The sequence below is a fragment of the Pinus tabuliformis genome, chromosome 6 (genome assembly GCF_031772625.1).
Source record: "Pinus tabuliformis cultivar Carrire ecotype Pingquan chromosome 6, CPIR1, whole genome shotgun sequence".
NCBI lineage: Eukaryota > Viridiplantae > Streptophyta > Pinopsida > Pinales > Pinaceae > Pinus > Pinus tabuliformis.
In genome coordinates this window covers 246,843,521-246,850,804 of record NC_142292.1, presented here as the reverse complement: position 1 = coordinate 246,850,804, position 7,284 = coordinate 246,843,521, and positions in this window count along the sequence as shown.

Here is a 7,284-nt window from a genome sequence, read left to right as displayed (position 1 = left end):
ATTGCTTGAGTGTTAAATTACATTCACTGTGAGATGTTATCAAACGATGGTTCTTTTTTAAAATTATCAATAAGCATTGTCACTGTAACTAGATTTGTAATTATGTTCTTTCATTCTTTGTGTACTCAGGCTCCAAGCTCCTCAAACTTTCAGAGGCTTTGTGCATTTTTGAAAATATAGGTGAACTAACACATATGAGAGTACAAAATTCTGAACATAAAGCTATTAGCATAAACTATTAATTCATTGTTGATGGAAAATCATTATGCAGGTACAAGGAGGTAGATACAAATTAGGGTTCAATATTTTCAATAATAAATGTAATAAGGGAATCCTTTATTGTATCGTGGTAACTTCTTGTTCAATATTCCGTATTTGATGACTGTCAATTCTCTTGAGAGATAAGAGAACAGAGCAATTTACTATGGTTGGTACATGTGTCTCTGAGGTTTCTCTTTGCATTAGAATTTCTAAAATTTCTAGTGTATACGATCTTAACACTTATGTTACCAAGTACAAAATGTTGAACATAAAGCTATTGGCATAAACTATTAATTCACTATTGACGACAAATCATTATATAGGTGCAAGGAGGTGGCGACAAATTAAGGTTTAGGATTTTCAATAATGAATGTAATCACGAAATACTTTAGTGTATTGTGGTAACTTTTTGTTTAGTATTCCGTATTTTGATCAATGTCAATTCTCGTCTATGTTAAAAACTTTGGGGTTTTGGGTACCTTGTATATGATGTTCCTTGTTATGAAAACTTACACACATTGGAGATGCCATTCAAGCTCATTGGGAAATCAAGGATGTACCTTCCAAGAAATCATGAATGTGAAAGACAGTTGACGCTTCAATGATCGTGGTCATTGCTTTCATTTGCTGTGAGTATTCTTAAATCTTGAAGCATTTGTTTTTTTTCCTTTTCAGTGTTTGATGATTCATGTTTGTTGATTGTGTTACCATGACTTAAGTTTATTCCATGTTGTAGTGTATTCAATGCGTAGTCCATTCCTTGTCACATTAGCGAGAGATGTGAAAGTGCAGACGTGTTGTGTGTAAGTGCAAGTGTTTATTCCACATCTTCCTCCCTCCATACATATTCGCCACTCACACATTTATTTTTCACGCTTCCATCTTGTGCAACACTTCTTTCGTACATTCATGAATTCTTTTTTAATGGGATTAATTTTTCAACTAACATTATTTAGGGGTAAGTAGCATTGAGCAGATCGATAGTAGAATGGCTATTTCAAAGCAAGGACGAAATATGGTTAACAGATAAGAGAGCGAAGCAAATTGCAATGATTGGAAAATGTTACATGCGTCTCTAAGGTTTTTGATTTCAAGAAAATTGTGATGTTTGTTTCTCTTTGCATTGACAATTCTAAATTTTCCAATGTGTGCGATATTAGCACTTATGTTACCAAATTCAAATACCATTCATGTTCATCAAGTTCCATGTCAACTTTTCATCTTTTGCAACCAAATCCCTATCTGTCTAGAAATTTGTTATTTGGTGTATAAAATATCCAATGAAACAAGACAAAATTAGCTCAATTGGCTTGAACGTGTAGTGACAACCATCTTTGCACCCTAGTTTTGAAAATTGTGTGTTAGGTTATTCGTAAATCAAATTTGGTGCAACTTATTTGTAGTTTGATATCAAAAAGAGCGAATCGACATCGACGTAGTGGTGGGGATAAACCCAACCATCAAGGTCTTTCGTAGTAGAGGTAGCTTACCACGTCTCTGCACAATATTTTTTTGTGGTTTTCCTTGAACACTTTTCAACTTAGAGTTATTGTTGACAACATGTATGCTAATTATCATGATCACAAAGAATTCATATTTATTTTATATCGTAAATTTCTGTCATTTAGGGTACGTATATCGATGATATTAAAGTAGGAGCAAAGTGTGGAGTAAATGGATAAGATGGTTTTGGAATTTTGAGATTTATTTCCCCTACTTCTTGTAAACGTCAGCTTCGGTATCTTCAATTGCTATTTATTGAGAGTGCCTCGTATGACATATTTCACAGGTGAAATAGTAACAACTAGTGATTATATAGGGAACCGAAAAATATACAGTTAAATGACATTGAGAACATTATTAATTGAGAGAGTATTTTTAAGTACAAAGCATAAATGGATAGCAGAGGAAATAAATAAGCTATTTGCATTGGTACAATTAACTCGCTTGTATCAATGGGAACTTTCATTAGTCGATTGTGTATGAGTAGTATATGAATCTGCCAATGAAAGAGAAGAAGAACAATAATATTTGGACTAGCGGATTAGAAAATGCTGCATGTGTTCCAGAGAAATCGTTTATTTGTGTGCAAACAATTTTGATTCAAGCACAAGAACAATTATGCTAGCAGCAAAGAAGACCCCAATTCCTCTGACTCCCAAGGAATTTAGATGGATATTTAAGCTTCCAGAATGGAATAAGTGCTTAAAATTTTCGAAAGCAGATAGTTTGCTACAATCATAAGTAGGCGGTGTTAGGGCTCAGTAATTGTCCCAAGGTTAAAGAAAGAAATCATCGAGGTAAACACAAACCACTTTTGGAGATCAGGACCTAGCCTTCCTAATCTCAGAGAAGGCTCTTTCTTTATGATTTAACTTTGTTTTAGTTAATTAATTTTAGGCTAGTTGTAGTTGCACTTAGGTTTTGGTTTGAATTTGGGTGGTGGGATCACTTACTTAGATAAACAGAGGTTTGCTTTTACCATTGGGCTATGGAGTCAATATCAGACAAACTGGACTAGATCAAGCTTTAAAAGATAGTGTCTGCAAGGCAAGATAGGTGAGTCATTACAGATCTCAAAGGCTGGAGGGTGAAGTGGTTTCTAATCGGATCCAGGGAGCAATTAAGGGTTCCTTAGGTTGGATTATGGAAGGAATGAAAGAGGTCAACCGGGATGGGAGAGAAATTAAGGGTTCTCAAATCCAAATATTAGAGGAAAACATAAAAATGACTGATTGTGGAAAACATAGTGTATTTAAACAAGTTCTGAGTTATATTTCCAGTTAATACATTCAAATTTGGAATTACAATTAAGTTTATGAAAACATAAGAAGGTAACAAATCACATAAAGAAGATACTTCACTACAAATAGCTCATCTCAGGAATCATGCAGTTTAATGCTTTTATTACTTGCTCCAGTCCGTTGACTTGAAATTGGTACAATCACCCTTAGGTTCAAGATCAAAAATAACTCCACAAATGTATAATATTCCACCCTAAATACTTCGAATTGTGAAGTATTTATACAAAAAGAATTTAGAAAATATCTCAAACTGTATTGAGAACTAATCTAGGAAAAGGAAAACATCTTCATGCAAGAAGATAGAGACAGCTTTTGAACTGCTGCTTGTTGTCCTTGTTATTTAGGTTATGCTATCTTTGATGTCTGATCTTTTGCCCTTTAAGCTGCTTGGTTGTTTGGTCTTCACGCTGGATGTCATATTTTACTTATGACATTTCACCTGATACTCTTTTACCTTGATGACCTGTCAATATCCTTAACTGTGTTTTTATTTTTACAATACATTTTAACTTTTCACTGTATATTTCAACAATAAAATTATTTAGTTTTTCATATGTATCAACATCTGGTAGTGGATATTGATCATCTTTCTGTTTGTTTGATCTGTTTGTATTTTAACTGTATGCTCTGTCTGCTTCCTCTATTTTGACTTTTACTGTGTAAATTGTCTGTTTTAACATTTTACTATCTCTGTGTAAATGATTTCTTTCTGCTATGTGATAATTGTCTTCTTCTAAATAAAGGCTTTTGAATTCATTTCCTTGTGAATCTTGGAGTAAACCAGTTTTGTGACTAGTATCAAAACTGTTTATCCAAACTTTGGTCTTCTACTAATTACCTACAAAACACTGTCGAATTTCCTGCAAATTCTCTACAAATCTCACTCTAAGACCTATGTAGAAAATCTGACTGTAGATTAACTCGATAATGCAATATACCAAAGCAAAATAATATAATTCACTTCTACTATCAAACTTGCGGAAGCTTAAAGATCGAGCTGAATCAGAGCTGAACACATATAACCATAAGAAGAAGAATCAATGCACATGAAACACAAAAAAATACTCAGGGGAAAGCCTCAGCTAAAAACCCCACTCTCTGTATTATCATACAAGGTGGAAATACATCAGAATTATACAAAGCCTTAGCTCTCACAGCTAGCCAACTCTCAGTACAATCCTCTTGGATGCTCATAGGCAAACCTAGCTTCTCACAAGCCTTCTCCTTTGCCCTCCAAGCTCCTATTTCCTTGTGCAGTTACCTCTGGGATGATCTCCTTCACCCAGTGTAACACTACTCTCACACATTGCTCTAACATACTGTCAGAACTGTGCAATCCTCAAGGAACCTTACCTTGACTGCATGGATGAGTTTCCTTTATAGGAAAACACATGCAACTGATAGTAACCTGTCCTTGACATTTAGCTCAACTGGGTCTTTCTCAAAACAAACATGCATGAGTTTCCGATGATGGAATATTCAATTATCTCGAGGACACTGTTGAGTGCATGCATGCATCAACTGACCGATAACTCACAATTAGTTCCTCAAACAGTTTGGAACTAATTTAATTGGACTTAACTCAGTAAACTGAGCTAACTAATTACAACTCAAATATAACTCAATCTTATCTCCTTAATTAAGGGATAATCTCCTTAATTTAAGGGATAACTGTTGCATGACTGCAGAAAGACTTCTAACTTGAATTTCTCCAACTAATTAATCCATAATGAATTATAATTATTCAAGCAGCTGGTGAGACTAAATTCGAATTTAATTCACAATTTTAATTCAAGGACAAATTAAAATTGGGATATTATGGATTCTATTTTTATCATTTCTTCTTGTTATTTTCAACAAATACAACAATTATTAAGAAAACATAGGTTGGCAGGGAAGGCAATTGATGGCTTTATTGCACAGGGATGTCTGTGGAAGGAGTCGTGGCAATGTTTTGAACGTAATCGGAGGTCAAATGGGGTTACAGAGGTTCAGGGTGGCACCTGAAGGGTTTGGCAGTTTTCCCTGTGTAAACGGGCCAAAGGAGTACAAATGAAGGTTTGTAGTGTTGTAATGGATAACTTTTTAAATTTGGCGCAGGATTAATTTAGTGAACAGTGAGAGATTTAGGCTTATGTGGGGAGGCAATATCGGAGGCCATCACACCGCTTTTGAGCGATGGGTGGTATTTTATGGAGAGCACGCGAGTTAACGTGGAGTCGCCACGTAACCACAAGGGGCCCAAGCAAAACCGTGAATCTCGCGTGCTCTCGGGTGGGTAAACTTCGGAGATCGGGAGCGCGTGTTATGGTTGTGGGCCGTAGGATCTGAGGGTGCCAGATCCAATGGCTATCGCGCGACGAAGTTGCACGACATGCAGAGGAGGCGGGGATTAGCGGGGCCCGGGGGATAATTACACTTATTGTATAATTATTTAATAATTAAATGGTGCGGGTTAAAACATATAATGAATGGGCTTAAAAGGAGTGGGACCGGGGTTTAATTGTGGAGGGGTTTAACTGTGGCGAGGTTTATTTAACCACACCGGGGTGTTGGGTTAAAGGGATTATATCGGGTAAATGCGATTTTGCGGGGTAAAATTTAAACAAAGTGGGAGTTGATGAAAACTTCGAGTAAATGGGTTTTATAGAGTAAAAGGGATTTATGTCGGGAAAAGTGAATTGCAGAATTAATAAAGTAATGTGAGGGGGAGGGGAATTTAAACTTAGGACAAGGGGGGTTTTGTGGGTTTTTGGGGAAATATAGGAATGAGAGAGTTAATTTTATAAAGCAGAGGGGGGGGGGGATAATAGTTAGGATAAAGGGGTTTTAGTGGGTTTTTAGGCAAAATAGGGAAATTACAAGGGGAAGATGATTTTCTCGAAGGGGAATGGGTTTCACACGAGGGAAAAGGGGTTTTGGGTAGGGAAATGACTTTTGGGGGTTAATTTACTAGGGAAAAGTGTGAAACCACGGGGCAAGGGTGAAAATGAAGGGAAAAAGGGTATTTTAACAAGGAATGATGGGATAATGGGAAATGTTAGTAAATAAGTAGTGGGGGGTGAAATGATATGAGGGGAAGTTAAGTAAATAGCTTGTAAACATTTTTTCACTTCCAAAACTGCTCCTACACACTGAAACATATGATTAAGCATGATAATTGTGCTTATGCATTGACAACTTTTGTGTTTCTGCAACCTTTCTTCTATTTACCCTTTTCTTACCCTAACATTTTTTCTTCACTTATTTGGGTGCATTTAAACTAGCAGACCATTTCTTCCCTTTTTCTTTTGTTAAACAAACTATCTAATTCTAACCTTATATCTTACAATGGCTCAGATTAAGCTTGTGAGCACATTTTATTTCTCTACCTAACTACTAATCTGCCATGATTAAACAGTTTGGCTAGATCTTTATTCTCTAACTATAAACATGAAATTTAAAGCATGAACTAGTCAAGATTAAACAATTTGACTATCATGGGTTGTGGCATTTATGACAAGCTGCACACAACCATTATTTTGTACATAATAAAAGTAAAAAGTAGTGGCACTTGGACTTGCACACTTTCATAATCTGTTTTTTGTTTGGGGTTCATATATTTTCACTTTTTTATTATTATTTGTTATTCTCTTTGTCCTTTGATATTTCTTTTAGGACATACCCTCTTTACATTTTTTAATTTTTAAAATGGAAAACATTTGCAGAAAATCAAAGATATGTACAATATTTTTTTTTAACAAAGTCGTCTACTTGTGTATTATAAAACTTGCGATTCGAAAACTATTACAATAAGAGGAAGATTCCAAGAGCTGAGATTCAAAATTGGGCTCGCAGACCCATAGTTCTCGAAGCTCTTCTTAACTACACTTAATACTGAATTTAAACGGCTATAATGCCTTACAAAGGATCCTCCTATCCATTTATAACTACACTGCATGAGTTAGGGGGAATGTTGGGTAACCGAGTCATCCTGGAGAGGTTCCCTCTTGCTCACTCTTGTTGAAGCTTCTCCTTGTTGGCTTTCAGTTAAGGTGCGGAGGTGGTCAATGACTGCCTCCATGTGGATGCAACGATCCTTAAGGTCTTCGATTTCTTTTTTCCTCTTCTCCAGCTTCTTTCTCTTCGAGTTTCTGTCCGCGTGAAAGTCCTCAGTGAGTTCTTTCACCTGCTTCTTCAGAGCATTGATCATAATGACATGTGCCTTGCACATATGGCA